This window comes from Alexandromys fortis, unplaced genomic scaffold, assembly GCF_014885135.2.
Source record: "Alexandromys fortis isolate MF-2015 unplaced genomic scaffold, M_Fortis_MF-2015_v1.1 scaffold_10, whole genome shotgun sequence".
Classification (NCBI taxonomy): Eukaryota; Metazoa; Chordata; class Mammalia; order Rodentia; family Cricetidae; genus Alexandromys; species Alexandromys fortis.
The window spans coordinates 1,222,156-1,247,532 of NW_026067895.1; the positions used below are offsets into that span (position 1 = coordinate 1,222,156).

The following is a 25,377-nucleotide window of genomic DNA, read 5'->3' on the forward strand; positions in this document are numbered from 1 at the left end:
AAGCACAGTCACCTCTTGCCTCCAAAATATACATATTGTGAGTAAACTGAAAGAAACTGCATGGGAGTGAGTAGCGTAAATTAAGAGTTTTCTTATATTGGAGCACCGGACTGAAATCTCAAGGTCCAAAGCAGGAGCAGAAGGAGAGCGAACATGAGCAAGGAACGCAGGACTGCGAGGGGTGCACCCACACTGAGACAATGGAGATGCTCTATCGGGAACTCACCAAGGCCAGCGGACCTGGGTCTGAATAAGCCTGGGTTAAAACCGGTCTCACTGAACATAGAGGACAATGAGGACTACTGAGACATCAAGAACAATGGCAATGGGTTTTTGATCCTATTGCATGTATTGGCTTTGTGGGAGCCTAGGCTGTTTGGATGCTCACCTTACGAGACCTGGACAGAGGAGGGTTTTCCTTGGACTTCCCACGGGACGGGAGGGAGGGAGGGGGACATGATTGGGGGAGGGGGAGGGAAAGGGGAGGCGGAGGTGGGGAAGAGACAGAAATATTTAATAAATAAATTAAAAAAAAATAAAAAAATAAATTAAAAAAAAAGAAAAAAAAATTATAAAAAAAAAGTTTTCTTATAAAGTTCCAAACTGACTTGATTTTTCAGTATTGCTCAAACTGACTTGATATTTCAAAGAAATGATAGGCAGTAACATATATGAAACATGCCAAGCACAAGTAGAAGAAGCATGAAGGAAAAGCTGCTTGTGAGGTTTTCGAAACCCTAATGTGTTCTCGTGTAAGGCAGAGCACTGAGATGATAGAGAAGTAAAGTCAGATGGGGCCCCAGAGGGCCTCACAACATTTGCCAGAGTTGCTTTCTAGGTCTCCAAAGGCCCAGCAATCTATATACTAGAGGGCTTACCTGTGTTGCTTTTGGGAAATGTGGAACCTTTAGGAGGGAGGACTTAAAGAGACTAAGTATAGGTCATAGGGGTAATGCTCTTGGGGGCTATTATGTCTCCAGCCCAACCCCTTGTCTCTACTTCCTGCCAGCAGGAGATGAGAAGGTCTCTTCTGCCCTGTACCCCCACTAGGATGCACTGCAGCCACATGGGCCCCAAAGTAACAGGGCCCATGACCATTAATTGGCACCTCTAAAACCTAAAGAGAACCTATGCACTATTTTTTTTTTTGTCGTGGGTTTTGATCTCCACAAAAGAAAGAGAACATCATTTTAGGATAATGGGAGGAGGGAAGTACTAGCCCATAGTTGTAAGTAAGCAAATGACATAAGGAGGTTGGCATTCTCAGAGCAGCAATTCTGCCAGTAAGATGACAAAGGAAGAAAGAGTTGGTGGGGAAACAAGGCTGCAAAATGGAAGGCACGTGCGGAGCCTATTGAGGTAATCCAGCAAGAACAAGGGCGATTCTGAAGGCACTGCAAGGAGCTCCAAAGAGTGCTTTGAGGACTGCCAGTCCTACCAAGCAAGTGCAGAGCATCCCTTGTGAGTGCTTTTAAGAATCTGCAGCTCATTTAGAAGTGCATTCAGGCATTTTTTGCATGTGTGGCAAGGACGGTTTTCCAAACAATGGCCCTCGAGTGAAAAATGTCCTCATTGGGATGTGCATGACACTCATCATGATAGAGATCACTTCCCCTAAACCCTCCAAGAAAGTAGCTGCTTCTCCCTGGAAATCTTCATATGCTCTTGAAAAGATGTGGAGAGCCCCAAAGGTTAGCTCATAGAGATATTCTCTTTCATCTCCATCCAGAATTCTACAGAGTTGCATCTAAGATGTGCCTAATCGCAGCATCAGGAAGGAAATTAAGTTGACTCCGACCCCACCCCACATGGCCAGGCAGCCAGGCCAATCGACTCAGCTGACAGCTACATTATACATCCGCTCCTGCTGACACGCCTGGCTTCCCGGAGCTACGAGGCTTTCAGCAGTTTAGGAGGTTCATTAACATTCACATCTTTCCCAGCCTCATTATCTTACCCAGATGTTCCCGTGACTGCCCCTTTAAAGCATCTCTGTCTATATTTTATTTACATTTGTTCGGCAATATTGATGCTTAATGAATAAATGCACTAAACTGTCAGTACTGGAGACTAATTAAATCCATGTATGAGTCTGAAAAGCTGATTGAAAAATTTGCAACTAAACTGGGTTTAAATAAACACTTTAGTGTAGTGCTTTAATTACACTTTAGTTTGTAATGTAATTTTTGGCTGTTTAAACTATGATTTAGGCTGAGCTAATTACAAATGATTTTCTACTCTGTAATTAATAATAACAAAATTGTAATTAGACAGCTGCTCAGCATCAGGGCAACAGTTTGTGTGTGCCGGCTCACGATGATTGGCCTGGCAGAGGCAAAAGCAGAGCACTTAGTGGTCGGGGCAGGCTGTGTCTCTCCTCAGCTGTCTTTAAAGAAGAAGGGCAGCTCACACAGGTGAGTTTCATAATCCCCGGTAATGACAAGAAAAGGGGAATTGGTCATTACAAGCTGAGTGACACCCAATAGACTGTCTCAATTCTGGTACCTCATTTTTAATAATAATAAAAAAAAATCTTTTCTTTCTAAATGCGGCTTCCAACTCACTCATCTTCCTTTTTGGGGGAGGAATTTAGTGAAAAGTGACAAGGATGTCAATTAGTAAACCTATCTATCATCGTCATCAGTGTGAAGAGGGTGTCTTAGATTTTTATGCTAACTGGATTTGACACATCACAAACCATATTAAATTTCAGGCCATAAAGCTGCAATTAAGTTATTATTTATGGCTTAGGGATCTATGTATCAGGATCCTGCAGTGGCCCAGTGAGTGTGGCTTATCTTTGGTTCATAGTGTTTATAGATTCAGAGACAATACCAGAATAGCTGACAAAAGTAAGAATTTGGCTCAGGCAGAGGCATTTTACTCAAGCTGTCAAGTGACTTCTGTGTGTGCTCAGTGCTTCCTTAAGTGCTGCAAGCCCAGGGTAGGAGGACTCAGAGCTTTTATGGCTTCCATACATATAGTAGAATCTGCACTGGTTCCCATGGCCTCACTCTGAAAGTCACAAAGCATTGACTCTACCACAGTCTCTTGTCTAAAGTAATCATTTGTCCATCTAGATTCAGGGAGAAGAAACCTCCAAATGGGTGAGCAGCAAGCTGTGGTACCCTGATTGTGTTTCTTACCCATAACAACAACAATAACACAAACCTTTTGTTAATTAAATCATAACCCTGCATAGTGCTAATAGGAGGCATTGCCTTGGAAAGATGTTTGGGTTTTATGAGTGAAGAATTCATGAATAGGATTGGTTCCTTCATAGGAGATGCTGAAAAGCTCCTTTGATTCTTCTACCATGCAAGGACTGTAAGAAGAGTTGTGACGTGGGATTCCCCTCTGTATGCTGTGAATGGTGAATGTGTGTGTGTGTGTGTGTGTGTTTAACCATTCATTAATAAAGAAGCTGCTTTGGCCTAGACAGGACAGAATAGAGCTAGACGGAGAAACTAAACTCAATGCAGGGAGAAAGAAGACAGAGTCAGGCAGACGCCATGTAGCTGCCAGAGGATAAAGACCCCAAAATTTTACCAGTAGGCCATAGCCTCATGGCAAAATACAGATTAATAGAAATGGGTTAATTTAAGATGTAAGAGTTAGTTAGTAAGATGCCTAAGCTATTGGCCAAACAGAACCATAATTAATATAGTTTCTGTGTGATTATTCAGGTCTGGGCAGTGGGAAAAACAAACAAGTAGTCTCTGATTACAGAGATGGCTGTTTGAGAACCAGTCTATGAGCACTTTGACCTTGAACTTCCTAGCCTGCAGAACTGTGTGTTAAAATACAGATGTTTTTGATCCCCTTTATATATGATAACTTGTTGTAGCAGCCCAACTAGCCTATGACAGGTGACATTGCCAGATTATATGAGATAGTAGATGGTATAGTCAACATTGGAAAATGCCATCTGCTGTAGATTGGTAATTTATAGCTTCTGGGCTTCCTTTCCTACACACTGAATATTTAAAGTAACCCTAAAATGGAAATGCCATTGAGACCTATCTCTGCATCACAAACTTTAGATGGGTGACATAGAAACAATCAAACTTCACAATATGTGGCACAGGGGAAGTAAGAGCTAACATTCATGTGTTCCTATTGCTACCCAGAGCCTTACAAAAGAAGGTCTGCTTGTTAGTCTCTAATTACAGGCTGAATTCTGAACAGCTTAATTCTGAACATCCCACTTGTTTGATAAGTTTCGACCTCCCCAACTCCATCTCTTCTCCTATTTGACTATTCCATTCTTATCCTCTGTGGCATCTTTGTGAATCTGCGAGGTCCATAAACATGACCTTCTTCAGATGTCAGTTGAGGTGACAATAGAGGAGTAATCCTTGATCAATTTATTCTAAAAGATTGGTACATTACAATTGTTATATTACATTACAATTGTTATATTACACATAACAGCAAATTTCTAAATCTCTGTCTAACCTCTCCTTTGCCTGGCTTTTCCTGACATACATGTAAAGAACCACCACAGATGAGACCTGAATACTTCAGAGGATGAAGTTTGTCAAGATGTAATGCTGTGGAGTGAATGGAGATCATAGAGACCCACCCCTTACCTAATACCACATTTATAAGCACTTCAAGTTATAAATAATCAAAGTATATATAGAATTAGATAATGAAATACGAAGAGCGAATGCCAACCTAAGTTTAGACAAGTAGCAATGAGGAAGTAAAAATGGTCTCATTTCATGGGGGAGTTAGTTCATATTTGCATCTTATTCTTATGAATAATTATTAAGGAAAATACTTTGTATGATGCTGTGGGACAATGGTTTTACCCTGTAAAGATTTTTTTTCTTGTACTTGTTTAATAAAATGCTGACTGGCCAGTAGGCATGCAGGAAGTATAGGCGGGGCAACCAGCCAGGAAGTATAGGCGGGGCAATGAGAATTCTGGGAAGAAGAAACTGTCAGTCTGCAGTAGTCACCCAGTTGGAGAGGAAGCCAGACACAGAGCAAGCAAGATGTGACTGCCTCACCAAAATGGTACCAAGTCACGTGGCTAACACAAGCAAGAATAATGGGTTAGTGAAAGATGTAAGAATTAATTAATAAGAAGCCTGAGCTACTAGGCCAATCAGTTTATAATTAATACAGGACTCTGTGTAGTTCTTTGGGATTTAACAATGGTGGGACTGGATGGGACAGGAACCTCAGTCAACAATATTAACAAAGGAGAAATATTTTTACTTGTAATGCACATGGGTGTTTTGCCTTCATGTGTGTCTGTGCAGCACCTATACACTATGTCCTCAGAGACCAGAAGAGGCTGTCTGATTTTCTGCAAGTGGAATTACAGACAGTTGAGAGTGTCCATGTGGATGCCAGCAAATTGAACCCAGGTCCTCTGGAAGAATAGCGAGTGCTCTTAACTGCTGAACCACTTCACACACTCACAGGCTGTGACATATGTGTAAAGGTCAGAGGAAAGCCTGTGGGCGTCAGTTCTCTTCTACCATGTAGGCCCTGGGGACCAAACTCAGGTTGTCAGGCTCGACAACAAGCACTGCTGAGCCATGTCACTCACCACAGAATATTAGTTTTAGTAATGAAAGAAAAGGTTGTTTTGTGGGGTAACTTGAAAGAATAAAATGAAAAGGAAATGGAGGCAGTTTACATGGGTCTATCGTTTAAGTAATTTCCACACAACAGAAAATAACAACAAAATATTTTCAACCAATTGAAAAGTTACATTTCACAGCTTAAGAAATTTGAATATTCAAGGAAAAAAGTTGAATTCAAGAATTCATTATGTCATTGAAGGGTTAGGAAGAGATACGATTAAGAGTATATGTGAAAAGTGTTGACTTTCTGGAAAAGCAGTGTTTGTTTCCTCCATCAAAGAGGGATGAATGAGAAAACAGGTGTGTAGAGACTTCAGGGGTGAAGGCAAAGACAGAGGATGCTCTAGTAGTTAATCTTACTACAGAGAGATGGGAGGGCCTGTGCTTGAGGAGTCTAGCAATCTACTGGCTTCTCAGACTGTTTTTAGTAGCCTGAACTGGTTAGAAAGTGTTTTTTGGCTGCTGTAATGAAATCCTAAATATACAATTTAAAAAAAAAATCTCTTTCATGAAAAATTCTGAGTGTATGGTTGTTTGGCAAATCAGGGACATGAACAAATCAGGCTCAGATGACGTAGTGTTCCATGCTCACACCGTTTCGTTCTCCTATTCCACACAGTATGATGTGAGTTACAATTCTGCCTCTGTTCCAACTGTCATAGAAAGAAACTAGAATGGGAGAACACAACTTTATTACTCTTTAAAAAGTTTTCATCAGCCATTGTTTTAGCGAGTAGGCGATCTTTTATTTACTTTAAAATTTTTATTATAAACATTCACTGTACCCGAGATAGTTACATCATAACATTTTCATACAAGTTAACTTTACACTCCACTATAGCCCATTTTCCTTATCAGTTATTCTTCTGCCACTATAACTAAGCATGAAAGAAGTTGGATATTCGTATAACTGATAAATGAATGCTACGATACTATGAAGAAAAGAGGGGTATATATGCTAAAAGACCACAAAGAGATCTGGCTACAATAAATATAATAATGTTCAGTGCATGAAATAAAAGAATATTCAGTTATAACATTTTTAAATAAAATGCACAACACACAGAGCTGATGGTAAGAGTCCTGGACCTGAGCTGCTGTAATAAGCTGAACCATGTGAACCATAACACATGAAAGATAAGGACTGTAACTATGTAAGAAGCTGAATGACACACGTTAACTGATGTTTTATGAATAAGACTTCAGCTGAAGCTTGTTTACTCTCTGCACTCCAATGTTTATACAGTGCTTAAGAAGTTCCGGATCTATTTCAGAACCTAAGTCCTCATTTCCATTCATTTCCTTTATTCTTTTACTCGGAGCTCATAATAATATCCTTTCAAAAATTAGCATTTAACTCCCCCAAACGTCTCAAGTTTCCTTAAGTATGTACTTATTTAGTACCTCTCAGCTAAAGGCTGTCTGTTCTTCATTTTCTGCCAAGCTTGCTAATGATATCAAGCTATCTCTGGATGTGATGGGTCAGCATTTTTACCTGGGTACCATTTGTCACATCCACCAACCCCTTTACTTACTAGTTTTTATAGTGGCAGTGTTTTCTCTGGAGCTTGCCTCTAAATTTTTGAATTATTTTTACTGTCTCCATGACCTAAAACTTACTTTGTGTCTCAAAATTTATCAAGATCCTGACTTCTCAGACAATCATTTCTCCCCTGATCCTGTTGCCTCTTAATCTTGTGGCTATTCCTGAAATTACCATTTATTTCATGTAAGTTTGTCCGAATCCATCAGATCCCGATCATTTATGTTTAAATCAGTCTTTTCAATATCATCTTCAGGATGCTTCAAAATTTACACCAAGTTTAGTTTTCCCTTTCCCTTTCAGTTATCATATTAAGAACTCAGCCACTCACTACAAAATGTGTGTGCCCAGCCAGATAGCAGCATCACCTCAAGTTAGGGACCTATTAACCTAGAACTTGCAATTAAATAGGAACTACTGATCCTTGGATGACTAAATACACTGGCTTTGGTATGCAAGTTCCTAACTTAAACTAAGACTTTGGTCAATATTAATACAATTCTCTTTGTGTTTGTAGTCCTTTGCTTTGTTCTATTGTCTTGTGTACATTGTCGACTAGCCCTATTGAATCTCTAATTTGCTTTTCTCTAAAAGTTCAAGTTAACACTAAGACATTTTAATACAGCAAATATTTTACAGGGTGTCACACTTTTCCAGTGGACATGAAGCAGCAGCAATACAGCCATATTTTTGCTAAATAAGGAAAACCTCACAGGATTTCCAACAAAACCAAGAAAAAGCTCAAAGGTTTCCACTTTCCCCACTGCTGTTGAATATAATGCTTGAAGTCTTAGATGGGGCAATAAGACATGACAAGGAAATAAGGGAATAATAAGAAGAGGCGAAAGTATGCTTACTTATTGATGGCATAATTCCATATGAGAACTTACAGACACAAATAGAAAATTATTAGAGCAGATAAAAACTTCAAGAAAACTTTCAGGGCACAAAATTATAATGAAAAACTCAGTAACTTTCATATATAATTAATAACCATTTTGGTAAAGAATTTATTCTCACCATAGTGGCCTTAAATAAATGTCTCAGAAAAAGACTAATCAAGGAAGTGATAGATCACCCCTCTGCAAACTTTAAAATACTGAAAAAAAAAATAATTGAATAACAAGAAGCTAGAAGATGGAAAGACTTCCCATGTTTAGAAAATAAGAGAATTTATATTCTGGAAAAACAGCCTTACTATGAAAAAGAAAATAAAGTAAAATTACCACCAAAATTCCAATGTCATTCTTCACAAAAGTAGAAAAATTCTATTGAAATGCCCACGGAAACACAAAAGACCCTAAATTCTTAAGGCTTATGTGAGCAAACAGAATAATTCTGGAACTAGCCACCTACCTATTATCATACTACAAACAATAGAAATAAAAATCCCAGGATTCTATTGGCACAAAAACGGACACAGAGACCAGTAGACTAGAATAGAAAATATCTACAGACATCTAAAATTGAATGTCCAAAATATACATTGGAGGAAAGACAGACACTTCACCAAATGGTTCTGTGGAAGCTCGACAGCCATACAAGACAATGGGAGCCAGGATTTCTATCTGGTCTTCGTTTCAGAAATCATGTCAAACTGGCCAGGGCCCATGATCAAAACCTGGAATTCTTAGAGAAAAAATAATAATAGGGAAAACTCTGCAAGATACAGGCACAGGCAATGGCTTTCTGTCTAGGAATGTAGTTGCTCAGAAAATAATGTTGAAATATGCATTCACCAAGGGCTTTTTTCTTACCCATTCACTCAGAATTTCTTCACACAAACAGCCATTAAATACTTGAACCTCTAGAGCTCAGATCCCAGCACCCATGGAATTAGCTGAGCATTCTACACAGGCCTGTAACTCCCGCGCTGACGAAGAAGGAGTCATGAGAATCACGGGGGAATGACTGGATACCAGCCCAACTGGTAAAAATTCAATCCCAAGGTTCAGAAAGAGGCCCTGTCTCAAAAGAATAGGTGACCTGAGATTATCAGACACACTCCAGGGTGATTCTATGCCCAGAAATAGCTGGCCAACACAAAGAAGACTTGAGTGGATTTTTTTTTTGTCTCATTCTTTGTTTTGTTTTGCTATTTTTATTTTTTTTAAAAATTTACATACTAGCCCCAGTTCCCTCTCCCTTCCCTCCTCCCACTTCCCCTTCCTCAACCCACCTCACCATCAACTCCATCCACTCTTCAGAGAAGGTAAAGCCTCTCTTCCTTGGGGAATCAACACAGTCTGGTATACCAAGTTGAGGCATGGCCAAGCCCCTCTCCAGTAGACATAGACAGAGACTTCTCATTCGTTTCTGGCAAGGTCTTCCATACAACTCTCCCTTGTATCAAGGCTGAGCAAGGTATCCCACCATAGGGAATGGGCTTCAAAAAGCCAGTTCATACACCCAAGATAAGTCCTGATCCCACTGCCAGGAGCCTTCCCAACAGATGAAGTTGTATAATTGTCATACACATTCTGAGGGCTTAGTTCTGTCCCATTCAGGTTTTCCAGCTGTCAATACAGAGTCCATGAGCTTACACTAGCTTGGATCAGCTGTCTCTGTAGGTTTCCTAATCATGGTCTTGACTCCTCTTGCTTATATGATCCCTCCTCCCTCTCTTCAACTAAACTCCAGGAGCTCAGCTCAGTGCTTGGCTGTGGATCACTGCATCTGCTTACATTGGTTACTGGATATAGGTTCTATCATGATAATTAGGGTAGTCACTAATCTGATTAGAGGGGAAGGCCAGTTCAGGCCTTCTCTCCACTATTGCTAGGAGTCTCAGCTGGGGTCATTCTTGTGGATTCCTTGGGATTTCCCTAGCACCTAGTTTCTCCCTAACCCCATAATGGCTGTCTCTACGGAGATCTTTTTCATTGCTCCTGCTTTCCACTCTCTGTCATGTTCCCATTCCCCAGCCCCTTCCTTCTACTCCCATTCTCTGTTTACCCAGGAGATCTTAACTATTTCCCTTTCCTGGGGCCTCCATGTGTGTCCCTTTTAGGGTCCTTTAAAAAAAAAAAAACTATTGTTTTGCTATTTTTAAAGCACTAGTTTTTGTTTGTTGTCTTGCTTGCTTTTGTTTTTATTTTTGTTTTTGTTTTTTTTTGAAAGAGAGAGAAAAAGAGAGAGCGAGGGAGGGAGAGAGAGAGAATTGAAAGTTGGAAGAGTAGGCTGGTGGGGAGCAGCTATAAGGAGTTGGGGAGGGAAAATATGATCAATATAGCTTGTATGTGAAGGCTTTTAAATAACAAATATCTATAAAAAGAGAAAAAAATTGAAGTGATAGAAGAAGATACGTGGACTTTGCATGTTCCCATAAATATATACACCTGCAACACACATGCACACAAATAAATGATAAATCTTAAGCCACTAGCCATCAGAGCAATATGGACTAAAATTATCTTGAGAGTCCATCTCACCCTAGTCAGAATGTTAGTCACTAAGAAGCAAATAACAAGCCGGACCGTGGTGTTGCACACCTTTAATACCAGCACTTGGGGGAAAGATGCAGGTGGATCTCTGTGAGTTCAAGGCTACCCTGGTCGATAGAGCTAGTTCCAGGAAAGCTAGGGCTACACAGAGAAACCTTGCCTCACAAAACCAAAAAATAAAACTATAAAAAGAAACAAATAACAAAAGCTCGACAAGAATGTGAACAAAAAGGCAAGTTTATGCACTGCTGATAGGAGTTTAGACTAGTCTTCCACTGTAGAATCAGTATAGGTGGTCCTCAAAAGACTAAACGTAGACATACCACATAAAGTGACAGTGCCACGTCTGAATATTTATCCAAAGAAGGCACGCTATCCCAGAGATATTTGCCCATCAGTGCATACTAGTGCAGCCCTGCTTGTGATAACCAACTTCTAATCAACGACCAAGGAAGATAAGAAGAGAATGTGCCACATACACACATTAGAACTGTTTCAGTCATGAAGAGAAACTTACATCATCTGCAGAAAGCATCAATGGAATTGTAGAGAACCATATACACAATTAAGCCAATTTCTTTCATTGTTAATTTTGCTTGTTCCAGATAGAATAGCCAATTATTGCTTCCAGGTAATGAATGGCCCAGCCAGATTTCATTCAGGAAGAAACTTAACTCCCAAACAACATACAGTGATGCCCTTTGACCTGCGTGAAACCACAAAGGACAGCTAAATTATCATATGCAATAAAGTGGGTCTGGGGAAGTTAGACTCCAACAGAGAAGAAAGATTTCGGATACTGTAGGTGGTTTTGTGTCTCATAGGAAACTGTAGTCGGCTTCATTCATAATTCCCTGGCTTGTAGCTCATAAGAAAATTATTAAGAGGTCACTTTTGATCACCAAGTAGCATAACCTTGAATGTAATCTGTCACATAGCCAAGCGGTCCCATCTTTAAGCAGTGATCTCAGATGTGCTTTTGCCCTGTTCTTATTGCTATATATGTTTTTTCAAGTTCATTTTCTTTAATTTTATGAACCAAAGACCTGAACTGGCAATTTAAAATGTTTTTTTTAGCATTTCAATGTTCATTATTTCAGTGCTTTTAATTTTACTTCAATCCTGAAATAGTCACGAATAAGTAATTTTAATTGTGAAGTATAAATGTGCTCAAAGCTCCAGTTTAACATATATATCAATGATTCAAATATTTAAGGGGGGATAAAATTATCCCCAAATACAGATATTTGAAAGTAAAAGTAAAAGTTAAAATGTTTTTTACACTTACATATTCACTCATTTATGTATTAGATTGTGTGTGTGCCTGCTTGTGTCTCTGTGTGTCTCTGTGTGTGTCTCTCTGTGTGTGTGTTTATACTCATTCATACTCATAGGTCAGAGGACAACTTGTAGCAGTTAGTTCTCAGCTTCCACTATAGGGTCCTAAGACTCGTCTTAAATCCTCATTTTTTACAGCAAGTGTTCCTACCCACTGAATCATCTCCCTGCCCCCCAAACTGGCTACTTTACATATTGTTCTCCTGAATATTGCTTCCTTGGGGTAGAACTCACACAAAAGAGAAGTGCTTAACTGTCCCTTTTATCAAAAGGAAAGCTTAACTGAGAAAGACACATTACACAGAAACATATAATTGTTCAATTCATGCTGAGATTTATCATGTGTTTATTTTCAAACTAAAAGCATCCAAATAAAGATTGAAGATAAAATTGAAAACAGGAAGCGTCCACTGACTATTGGGACAGCTGAGGGATTTAGGAACACAGGAGGAGGGAGCCAGGAAAGAAATGATGCCAACTTGAAATAATGGATTACTTAACTTGATGGGAGGGAAGGGCAATGATCTCAGGCAACACGATTAACATGCAACCTATGAAGGAAGCATGTGGGCTCTCATAGCAGTGCTCCACTGCCAATCCACTGGATCCCTTAAAAATGTTCTCAGTGGTGCATATTCATCATATATAATGATAGAATTTCTTTCAAGGATGTCATGTACTTCGACCATATTCACCCTTCCTCTTTAGTTCTCCCCCTTTTCCTTCCTACTAGTCTATATCCTTCTCCTTGGTCTCTTTCTTACATTCATATGCCTATATATTCATGTATCTATATATGCACATCTATGTATATGTATGACTTTATGCATCTACATACAATCTAGAATCTATAGACGAAGAAAAAAAAACAACCCGTGATATGTGTCTTTGACTCTTAATGTCACTTGCCGCATCTTTTTTTGCTGCATGGATAAGGATTGAAACCTCAACTTTTTTCATCTCCAAACATCCCATATCCCTATTTCTACTCAAATGTCAGTGGATTCTAGTAAGGAGGTAGTCAGTTACTACCCAGATGTTATTCCTAAATTACAAGTCTTGTCTTGTAAATGACAGTTTTAACTAATTTAACCCTGTAATCTTCTCTCCTTTTGCACAACGGGAAGCTGTATTGCGATCTATCTGTCATGCATGAGTAAGTACAGAGTGTCCTACTTGTCTTTGCTGAAGTATGGCTAATTACCTCAGAAGGACAAAACAAATCATAATTATGAGCAGGCTGAAGACATTTTCTTCCAACTCTGACCAAATTCATTTCTTTTCCTCTTATAACCTCATAACTCCAACTCAAGGTGTCTGTTTCCAAAGAAGGTCATACTTAAAATATGACTTTGGGCTCATAGATTTTATTCAACTGCCCCATTCTGAGCAAACCCACTACATAAATCAAGGTATTATTGCATTTGTCACTAAATCATATTGCTGGCTTAAAGAAATATTTCTCCAATTGTCATGTGACCAACAGCATTAGCATAATCTGAAAACTTGTTAGCAATGCAGATACTTTGGTCCCACCAAAGACTCTCTGGACTACAAATTCTGAAGTTAAGCCACTAAATTCTGTTTAAACAAGTCTTCTAGATAATTCTGAGGTACACGAACATTTTCTCAATCACTGCCCTAAGAAGAAAACAATACTTAAAGCAAATACATAATTATGGCCACAAGGAACAGAATTTACAAAGGGCACAAAAATAAGAACAGATGAGAATTCAGAGCATTCTGTAGCAAGAGATAGCTACCATCAAGTGCATTTGGTAGAAAATCAAGGCACTCGGCAGGTGAATGAGAACTTTTATGGGTTAGAGAAGATCAGCTGCAGGCTTCAGAAATACTCAAGCTGAAGGCTGTGGGTCCAGAGATGCTAGAGGGAATTAAAAGTAGTGGAAAGCTTATGTGATTGATTCCAGGAACATATTTGCCTTTCTCTGCTTGTTTCTGAGTTAAAATCAGGGTAAAAAAAAAATAGAGAAACTGGAAATTATTGGTCATCTGGGCCAATTTTCAGCAGGGGTATGGTTTAGCTTGCTCATTGGATGTTGTAGAGGTTGTAAGTCTCATTTTCATACACATCTGGCCACATTCTGTTGGCATATGCAACTTTAAAGTCCCATGCCCCTTTTGAGTGCTCTATTAAGTTCGAGAAGCAGAACAGTTCAGGAGTGGCTAAAGACCTAGATCATCTTTTAGCTCTGTTCCCTGTCCCAGTCACTGTGTCATGAAGTCTTTTTGACTCCTGTATTGTCTCATCCTACCAAACACCTGACAAGAAAACACCTTCATAGGATCACTTAGATGTAAACAGCCCTCACTAGAACCACTGGGGAAAATAAAGAACAACGAATAGTTTTGGTAAAGTCCTGGAAACAAGGAACTCCATTTACTCAATTTAAGAAAGAAACTAGTATCATAGGCCCCAAGGATCAACTTTAGAGAACAAAGTACCTGTAATTTAACTATATATATATATATATATATATATATATATATACATATTGCCTGTTCTAACATCCATGGGGCATTGAATATAACAGAACCCAAGGGTAAAAGTCTTCTAGAAGCTGTTGGTCTTCAGAAGTAGACAGTTATGATATTTAAAACAAGCTGATGACCTTGGGTAAAAAAGGTAATTTCTGGCCAAAACTGGATCAAGGTCTCTTTCTCATGGTGTGGGATTCTGAAGGACTTCTGCCTTTTGGTCTGATCTTGACACAGGTAAATAAAAACTATACTCTTACATAAAAAAAAATCCTGTAGATGTTTTTCAAAATTTCAGCTCTGAAGTAGTTCTATCAACAAGTAATTGTTCTCACTTCTCAATGAAAGTCTGCAGTAAATCTGAGCAAGTCACATAAAGGTTTCTATGTAAAACAGTGTGTTTTCCCTTTCTGGTGGGAGGAAGAGAGGTGAGTGTGTGTGTGTGGGGGGGGAGTTGTCAGTGCATTAAGTGTGTATGAGAGAGTAGCAGAATTCTCAAGAGGTTAATTAATTGGATGACTGAACGATGTGTTGTGTGCCCTCACCCAATGGTGATTCTCCTGTTGGGGTAGATCCATGACATCAAAGGAGGGGCCTAAAGTTAGCTCAGAAAGATGATCAACAAGTTTAAAGTAGCAACTGCTGCTCCAAGATAGGGGTCGAGCCTTGATCAACAGGAAAGAGTGAACTTATTGTAAGGGTTGGGTTTTTGATGGGTCTCATGATGTTAAGCTCCTAAGAGCTTATGCAGATTACAAATATACAAATAGAAAAATAAGATATCTTGTAGGTTGAAAAGACATGCTCATATTTGGATTCCAAAAGGAGTCAATTTCTACCTGATAAAGGGCTACTGCTTTCTATTTCTTCAACAGCATTCACAATAACCAAGTTATAGAATCAGCTTAGATGCCCATCAAGAGATAGTTGGATAAAGAAAAGGTGACAGATATACCCAAGCCATTTCATTCAGCTACAAAGAACAAAATTATGTCATTTACAGGACAAGTGCATGGAAGTGGGGGAGTCCATAATACTAAGTGAAATCACCAAACTCAGAAGGACAAATGCTATTTGAACGTTACATTGTGTGTGTGTGTTTGTGTGTGCACATGTGTGTGTGCTTGTGCATGCGCAAATGAAGGCACACTGGTGTCATATAAATACAATATTAAAGTAGAAGATGGACATGCTCAGAAAAGGAAGGAACCTAAGTGGGAGGGGCAAGATGAGAAATTAATGGAAGATGAATCAAAGAATAATACATTAAAACAAAGATCCTATTATGAAGTCCATTATTGTATGCAGCATGATTAATAAACCAAGAGAAAGATATTGGGCTTCAATCTGAAAGTCAAAAAAGCAAAACAGCCAACAACTGGCTCTTACCCCTACCTCAGTCCAAAAATGGTGATCCTGCCTCCAGGAATCCTGAGAATGAGACTGCACCTGAGAGCTGTCTCCTCCCATTTTATAATCCTCCCTGGTGCTGGGATTAAAGGTGTGAACCACTACTGTCCGGTTTCTATAGCAAATTAGTGTACTGGTTTAGTCTACTGGGATTAAGAGTATATGTTACCACTGCATGGTCTGTAAGACTGGCCAGGGTGGCTATTTTACTCTCTTTAACTTTCGAGCAAACTTTATTTATTAAAATACAAATGAAATATCACTACAACTATATAAAATTAATATACAGTACTAAAATTCACTAATCAAGAGCTACAATTATACTAGAAAGATTTCACACCTACTACCTAAATATCCCAAAGAAAATTCTAGAAATTGTCTCCATTGTCCCTTCTTGAGGAGTTTGTGGTAATTTTTGACACACTTTGGTCCTTCTGTTTCTCCATCTTTAGAGAAGTCAGAATATAAATAAATAGACTATGCTTTAGGAAATGCTAGACTTTGAAACGTTATGTTACTTTGGGGCTATGGCTGAGAGCACATAAAAGTAATCATTTTCCTTAGTTTCCTTGTGCTTTGCATAAGGTGTTTGCTCTCTGAATAAATCTTCTATGCATCATTTCAGAATCAATCCACAAAGGAAATTTAGGCCTTATAAGACTTAAATGAAGACTTAGGAAATACAGCAGGGGTCTTGAGCAAACCCAACCTCTGAGGCATAACTTTCTCCATTTATCATTCTCAAACCCAGTTGAATGCAAAAGTGTGTTATCTAGCCATCAGGGGCTAAGGACACATTGAAAGGAGAGAGGACAGTTTGTAGGGATGCGACAATTGTTTTTAGGAGCAGATAAGGTTAGGATGATATTTCATTGGGTGCTCCTGAGAATAGAAAGAAGTCTGTTGGATACCTTGAGATTGTTAACAAACTGAACCCTTTTCCACTTTGTTTCTCTGTCGTCGGGAATGTTACATACACTCTGTTCAGAACAGGAGATGACAAGATGCCATTTGGAAATAAGACCTTCACTTTGAGGGTTGAGTTTCAGTGGATATTGAAAAAGATTGTGTAGCAGCTAGGTGGGCTCTGTATGAATTTTAGTGTATTCTATTCCAATTTCTCTTCCTGTGCTAATAAACTTTTGGACTATATGGCATCAATTGTGATATTAAGACCTCACCTAAGATATACATCAAATACAATGGAGAGGGGGAAAAGTTTATGTGAAGCAGACACAACTTGATTCTGAATGTGGAAATTGTCTGGCTCTTAATAAGTACTCACATCATTTGTGCTGAGCCCTCAAGAAACTTTGCAAAGTCTCTCCCTATGAAAGCTGCGCTTAGGCGGCCACAGAGCGAGATGTAGTGTTGACTCAAAGGTGAAGGATTGTGTTAAAGGCTGGAGGACAGGGGAAATTGATAGGTAGTTATAAACACAAGAAACGAAAGTTTAATGCAGGAAGTGCCCATGAAGACATGTCATGCCGAGACTGGTGATGGCCAGGAACTGATGAGATCCACATTTGTAGTCAATCTACCTGAGCACTTGCGGGTAAGACAGGGTACTAGGTATTCTGTATTTGTTTGGAATATCTTCCTTGATATGATATAAATTTTTCTTTGTCCTGGTTTATTCTTTGTAAGATGGGATGCTCTGGTTTAGACTATCCCTTCTGTCTAAAATATCTACAAATGTGGTTGTCAGCAGGTAGCCCATTAAGAAATACAACACCAGCTGTTTGATACACAGGGCTGCAAGTTTAAGCCCGATCTTGATTTTGTTGGAAACATTCTACATGAGTCACTGCAGTTCAAGTAAGAGAGACATTGCACACCCTTAATTAAGCTTTCCTTTATTGCATGAAGAAATTGTGGCCCAATGGATTTTTATGAGAATTATCTATTTATAGCATTTAGGAAATGGTCTCTATTTGGGAGCCTTTTATTTTAGCTACTAGGTTTATTGTAGAAAAAATATTACTTCTGAGTTTGTACAATTATCCTTTTTTGTCAAAAGTTTGCATATGCAGCTCGGATCAAGATCTGAAAAAAACACGTCTAAATCAGGCAACCTTGATTGTATGTTTCCAAACAAATTCTAAATACTTTTCTAAAGCAGTTTCTGGCCTCTGCTAAGTTGATGGAAAACCTTAATGATATACTTCTAATACAGGATGCATTGGGGGATTCAATTGTGATTGCTTGTAGCTCTAGATAGTGGGAGAGATAGACCAGCCTGCCTAGTTACCAACAGAAATTGGTATTCAGCAACTTAGGAGGTCATCAGGAAGAGGTAAAGAGTTTGGATAAAAGGAAGTAAGGGGAGCCAATGGGGTGTGAAAGAGAAGTCATAATAACAAAAGAAAAGAGAAATTTGGTGCTGGAGTCAAAAGGAAGACAAGGCATGCCAAGATTAGTAAATGAGTCCAATCTGTGTTGCCCACATTTGTCAAATTCCTTAGGTCGTTTGGTCAAATAATCCAGTAGCAGTGTGTTAGTCTGCTTCCCATACTATAGCAAAGCACTTGATGTAACTGAGTCATGCCTCCAGTGACCCAAGGCCTCTTCGAAGATTCTACTCCCAGGGGTCCATCACCTGCCATAGTGGCATGCTGAGTAACAACCCTATGTCATGTGGGCCTTGTCCTATTTTCATTTCTACTGCTGTGATAAAATGCCCTGACAACAAGCAACGTAGGAGACAAAGGATTTATTTTACATCACAGTTCTGGTCTGTAATCCATCACTGTTGGGAAGTCACAGTGGCAGGGGCTTGAGGTAGCCTGTCTACTCACATCCACAGACACAGACGAGAACAGAGACAAATGACCACATGCATGCTGCTAGTTTCCTCCACACATAGCCTGCCTGGGATTCTGCCTATGGAATGGTGCCAGCCTAGTCTTCATGTATCAATTAGCAACCAAGACAGTCCACCACAGACAAGCAACCAGGTCAAACTGATCTAAATAATTTCTCATTAAGATTGTTTTCCTGTGTGACTCTAGATTGTGTTAAATGGACAGTTAAAACTAACCATTACAACAGTGAATCAAATTTTCAGTTGTATGATCTCCATAAGCAATTCAAATTTATGCTTTGGTCCTTTTATTTCTTAGGATTTTTTTAAAGAACAGTTTTGTTCCAATCCTATTTTGTAGAGTGGATACTGACATGAAGGCTTCTATCACAACTTTGCAGAAAGATATGTGACTTACAGATAGTGTCAAGTATGAAGATTGTAATGACAATCTGCTTTCTTCAAAGTCAGAAAGCTAGTTTATTCTCAATTCTATTTTTCTATCATCTATATATCTATCATCTATCTATCTATCTATCATCTATCTATCTATCTATCTATCTATCTATCTATCTATCTATCTATCTATCTATCCATCTATCTATCTGCCAAGCCATGAAACCCAAAGAATAAAAAACAACATAGGTGGAAGGAGAGCCTTATCTAGTTTCATCAGTGACCCACAGCAAAAGGTATACAAGAGGATACCCATATGGTGAAAACTGCAAACTCAAGCACTTGGTTGATACTAGAGGGGCCACACAACATGCTTGTGTTCCAGTCTGTGGCTCTTCCTAAGAGGAACATATTCAGGCAGCACAACACAAAACAGAGGGACACAAGGTAGTATAAAGGAACTGAATGGAAAGGAGTGGCCTAGTTCCATGAGGATTCCCAGAAAATGGAATGTGTAGGTACCAAACAGAATCAACAGTTTTGGAGCACAATCTAGAGATTCTGTTTAAGAACCTGGTACCAAATTATCGTTTCAGACTAGTTGACTCCCACTGAGATCAACATGCCAGAGTCTTCCATGTACAATTTAGTAGTCAAAGCCTGGGAACCATGACATGAGCACTTCAAGTATCACAGCAACGGAATCTCCAAGAAAACTGCAAAAATAAAGGAAAATTAACCAAGTAAAGGCAAAGGCAATTTTTTTATTATTAGATTTTTTTAAAAAATACTAATCCAAGTTCCCACTCCCTCACCTCCTCCCATTCCCTCCACACACCCTCCCACCCTACTCCCCATCTAATCCTCAGAGAGGGTAAGTCACATTGCCTTGTAGAAGGTCCAAGGCCCTTCCTACTATATCTAGGCTGAACAAGGTATGCATCCAAAGAGAAGGGGATCCCAAAACGCCAGTACATGCAATAGGGATAAATCCTCGTGCCCCTCAGTCTGCCCCAGCTGTGCAACTATCAACCACATTCAGAGGAACTAGTTTGGCCCTATGTTTGATTTTTTTCCAGTCCAGCTGGAGTTGGTGAGCTCCCATTAGCTCAGGAAACTGTTTCAGTGGGTGAACCCATCATGGTCTTGACCTCCTTGCTCATATTCTCATTCCTCCCACTCTTCAACTGGACTTTGGGAGCTCAGTCCAGTGCTCCAATGTGGGTCTCTGTCTGCTTCCATCAATTTCTGGATGATGGCTCTGCTCTATGGTGATATTTAAGATAATCATCAGTGTGAATACAGGTCAAGTCAAGGTCAGGCCCCCTCTACTTTATTGCAAAGGCAAATTTTTAATGCAGAGTTGTCTGTGTTTTTATTTGCACTTGACAGAGACTCAAAGGGAGGCACAATAAATAATTATATGGTTTAAAGGCAGTGGTTGGTAAGAGGAGGTGGCTAGAGAGGTGGCTAGAGGGGTAAGTAGAGGAAATATTTAGAGGTGGTTGGAATAAAGAAGAGATGAACTAACTAGAAACCTGAGAATATGTGTGATTGGTTGCAACAACATATTTGGTTTTTTTTCCCCAGAAGTTTTAATTAACTGTTTTGAGTGGGAGAATTAGAGTTGAAACAATGGAAAATTTGATTAGCTAACTCCTGACCATTATTCTGTTACAAACTGTTGCTTGACTATATGGTTTAGCTGCTTTAGCATTTGTGGGTCAGAGATTTGCTTGCATGTATGATCTGGTATATAACATGGACTATTGGCATATATGATCATGTTTATAAGATGAGTTATTATTCATTTACACATTTCTTGAGGATATCAAAGAACTTAGAACTTGAATCAGAAATAATACAGGATGATCATTACATGTCAATAGATTCGCCAACCTATATGACTTTCTCCTGTTATCATGGCTAATATTGACTAAGCAGTGAGGACAACGATGAGAGCAAATATTCCTAAAGTCAAGTTCCAGGCTTGTCAGATGCTGAGTCACTTATTTAGCATTATAGATCCATACTCTATCCTACATAGACATCACAGAGTTGAGAATGGTGTGAGATTTCTCTCTGTATGCTGTGATTACCATTGATACATAAAGGAACTGCTTTGGGCCTATAGTAGAGCTATAAGGGAACAGAGCTAGGCAGGGAAAAGAAGCTGAATGCTGGGAGAAAGGAAATGGATTCAAGAGAAGCCCTGGAGTCTCCACCAGATACACATGCTGAAACTTTGCCAGTAAGCCACTACCACGTGGCAATATACAGATTAACGGAAATGGGTTAAATTAAGGTGTAAAAGCTAGCCAATAAGAAGTTAGAGCTAATGAGCCAAGCAGTGATTTAAATAATACAGTTTCTGTGTGATTATTTTGGGCTAAGCGGCCTAGAAGTAACTAGCAGCCTCCTCCCACACATCACAGAGTTGAGAATACACACAAAAAAGAGCATGCTCTCCAAATTTCACACAGCTTTTGTTCTTCAAACCTTTATCCCAACTTCTTTAAATATTTAGATTTGGGCTGGCTTAGCACCTTTATTTATCAACTTTACTATCTTACATTTCCATTTAATAAAGATAGTATGCATTTTGAAGTACCTAGCATTGTTTTTATAAGTTGCTGCCATACAGTCTTTAGGGTCTATGCAGGTCTTGTCCCCTGCTCAACTCATGAAAGCATGGTAAGTGCTGTGGGTTTGAAAGGACAAAGGGGAATTCGCCACTGGAGAAATAGACTGGAGGTGTAAGTCAGGGTCTCCTTGCCTGTGCGTGCAGCAGACTTCCAGCACTACTGTGAAGATGCCTAGCTTTTTCCTCTCTTTCTCCACATGTATTCATACCACTGAGAAGTTCAAGAAAAATAGGGGAGTCCACTTGTTTCCCACATTGTATGTCTTCATTACTCATGAAAATGGTGTGATTGAGAGACAAGTCCCATGACCCAGGGATTTGTTAGAAATTCAAGGTTTCAAGCTCTATTCTCAGTCTTAATTACGTAATAATTATTTCAATAAGACCACCACCTCTCAAATAAGATAATTGAAAACTTCAAAGCATGATTATGTTGTGAATTTCATCTTTCTAATAGTCGCTCACATTATTTAGGAAGGGAAAGTTTTATATCAGGCTATTGACTCATCTTCAATGCTTAGGATTGACAGACCAAGCAAAGCTCTCTGGGATGCTCAGTGAATTCATGAAGGAGCTATACAGTGATCAAGTTCCCGGTTTCAATAAAGCAATGCACTCCTCCTGACCCTTCACGTTCGTCTGTCCAGGAATTTAAAATTTACCCATTTCTATCCTGCAGTGCAACTCCCGCATTCTAATTAGACTAAGAAGCTGGCTTTACTTTTTCTGTAGCTGTCTGAACACTTTTCTGTATGGCATTTGTTGAAACGAGGCAGTCTTTTGGTTTTTCACATACTACTTATAATAAAACATGCCTATAAACACCTGATTTCTTTGAGTAGAACATGGATATCTAAGCAAAATTCACCTGGACATTGTAACTATGTCTAAGCATTTTCTGGTAGTGTCACTAGTTTTATAGTTTTCTTATATTAAATAGACAATACAACTGGTTCTGTAAAATCGTGTTTCTCTCCTGAGTTTTTTTGCAGTCTCCTAGATGATAAGATAGTTGCTCACTCCAACCTGGTGATACTTCACAATCAGCTCATTATAAAGCTAACTTCGTGCTCCTCAACTCTCTAGTTAGAAGCTAGGAGGAGATGCTTGTTGGGGGGAGACTGATGGTTGATTTCCGGCTGCTCATCACTGAAATATACACACAGAAACCATATTATTTCAAACACTGCTTGGCCTATTAGTACTCACTTCTTATTGGCTAGCTCTTACATTTTAATTTATAATTTCTAGTAATCTGTGTAATGCCACGTGGCTGTGGCTTACTGGATAAACTTCCATCTGGCTCCAGCAGGGCTACATGGCTTCTCTCTGACTCTGCCTTCTTCCTCCCATCATTCAGTTTAGTTTTCCCCACCTAGCTCTGTTCTACCCTATCAGGTCAAGCCAGTTTTCTATATTAATTAGCCAATCATATTCACAGCATACAGAGGGGAATCCCACATCAGATGTTCATGTTTTTTCAATATACAAATTGCATTTAGAAAACCAGGCATATATAGTTCCATGAGGAAATTCTTGTTTTTTAAAAGTAGTACTTAAAGAAAAATACTGGATTAAACAATAGCAACAAACATAAAGTAGGAGTCACCTTTCTAAAATGATTAAGTCAATGTTTATTTGTTAAGGGTATACTAATGGTCTTTTCATTTTTATTCATGCTTTCATATTTCTCTTTCCATTCTTTCTGTTTGACAATAACATTTCAACTACCTATCTTGAGGTGCTGTTATTTTTCGTCCTGTTTGAGCTGATCCACTATTGAGGCTGTCAACCATTTTTCCTGTCTGACCCTTAAAGCTCCTCATTTGCTCCACGATTTCTGTCCAGTTCTCTTTCAGATCCTTTGCTGCCCGTCTTTATTCATTCAACTATCACTGTTTTCTTTTTCCACTTTTCTTGTATTTCTATGTTGAGAGTTGTTTACCTGTTGAAGCTGGTAACTCTTAGGCTAACATGTGATGACCGTATTAAAGACTTTCTCTTCATAATGGGCCTTGACTATCAGTGGTGGTCATGAGTCACAGCAGAATTGCTCTCATTTCATTCATAATCTTCCATGATTGCTTTTCCTCCTAGGACCCAGGTGATCTCATTTCCAAGAAGGCCGGAGTTTACTATGACCCCATCGCTTTACCTATTTATTTGTCTTTACAGAAATTGTTAAAGAATTTTTGTGTTATTTTAATTTCTTCCTTTTCCATACTTTCTTGACTCTGTTCTGTTTATAGCATCCCTCCAAATCTGTCTCATCATAGGTAAACAAGCATATCTCCTTCCCTGCCAAGTTCAGTAGCCAATTCTCTCTCTCTCTCTCTCTCTCTCTCTCTCTCTCTCTCTCTCTCTCTCTNTCTCTCTCTCTCTCTCTCTCTCTCTCTCTCTCTCTCTCTCTCTCTCTCGCTCTCGCTCTCGCTCTCGCTCTCGCTCTCGCTCTCTCTCTCGTTTGACTGGCAGGCAGCAGATGCCATTAGTAGATAAGTCCCTGGTATTTTAGAAACATTTTATTTGGTTTCAAGAACAGCATTGACTCCTGACCCCTTTCTAAACAGCCTCCCAGCGTTCCTTGCAGGTTCCTGTTCAGATACACCACCCTGTAAACTTTGAGGTCTGCTTGCATTAGATTTTCTAGCTCTTGGGATATTTTATTCATTCTTAGTATTTTAAATATTGTCTACCTCTTAAAAACTCCCAACTTGTGTCTTCTGCCACAGGACTCTGTATTGCTATGTGATGAATTCACCTTCATTAGAATTTGTAGACCTCTCTGAAATTCAAATCTGCACTTTGCTTCTCCCCATTCAAGCTCACTCTCCTGTCCAGTCCCACATCATCCCACAGTACAGTTGTATCCTTATCATGGAAACTGTGATTCCCATAAGATGTCCACTGATCAATGGTAGCCGCTGAGAGTCAGGGAGGACTATTTTTTTTATTATTAAAAATTTCTGCCTCCTCCCCGTCTCCCTTTTCTCTCCCCCTCCCCCCACTCCCCACCACCCACTCCTCTCCCCCTCCCTCTCCAGTCTGAAGAGCAGTCAGGGTTCCCTGCCCGAGGGAAGTCCAAGGTGGGAGGACTATTTTTTAACAGTGTTTCTTAACCTTCCTAATGCTGTGACACTTTAATACAATTCATCATGCTGTGGTGAACCCCAATGATAAAATTATTTTGTTGCTACTTCATAACTCTAATTTTACTAATGCTATGAATCATAATGTAAATATCTGATATGCAGGTTGAGAACCACTGATTTAGAATCTGAACAAACTTTATATATTAAGCTGAACTTTAGATTTTTGTAACAAATTGAATTATTCTGTTAGATCTGACAGCTTTTCAGTTGTTTTTATTGTTTGTTTGTTTGTTTTCTGATTGGCAATCTCAGTGTTCATATGTAATCACACAGTAATTTGTTTCTCCTTTCCAATATAAGTGTTATTTATAAAAAGAAAGGTTTATGTGTATGGATGTTTTGCTTGCGTGTAAGCCTGTTCACCACATGTGTGCCAGGAAAGAGAACATCAGATTCCCTTGAACTGAAGTTACAGATGATTGTGAACTACCACAAGTATGCTGAGAATCGAACCCCATTCCTCTGGAGAGCAGCAAGGGCTTTTAATTTCTGAGCCACCTCTCTAGCCCTTCAAATATGCTTTTTATAGTTTCAAATTACTGAGTAAAA

At 39.2% G+C, this 25,377-nt stretch overlaps 1 pseudogene; it reads left to right on the forward strand.

The window, feature by feature from the left end:
* The first annotated feature begins 2,316 nt into the window (after positions 1-2,316).
* The window catches only part of LOC126512448 (glyceraldehyde-3-phosphate dehydrogenase-like), a 57,363-nt pseudogene continuing 34,302 nt past the window's right edge, over positions 2,317-25,377 (forward strand).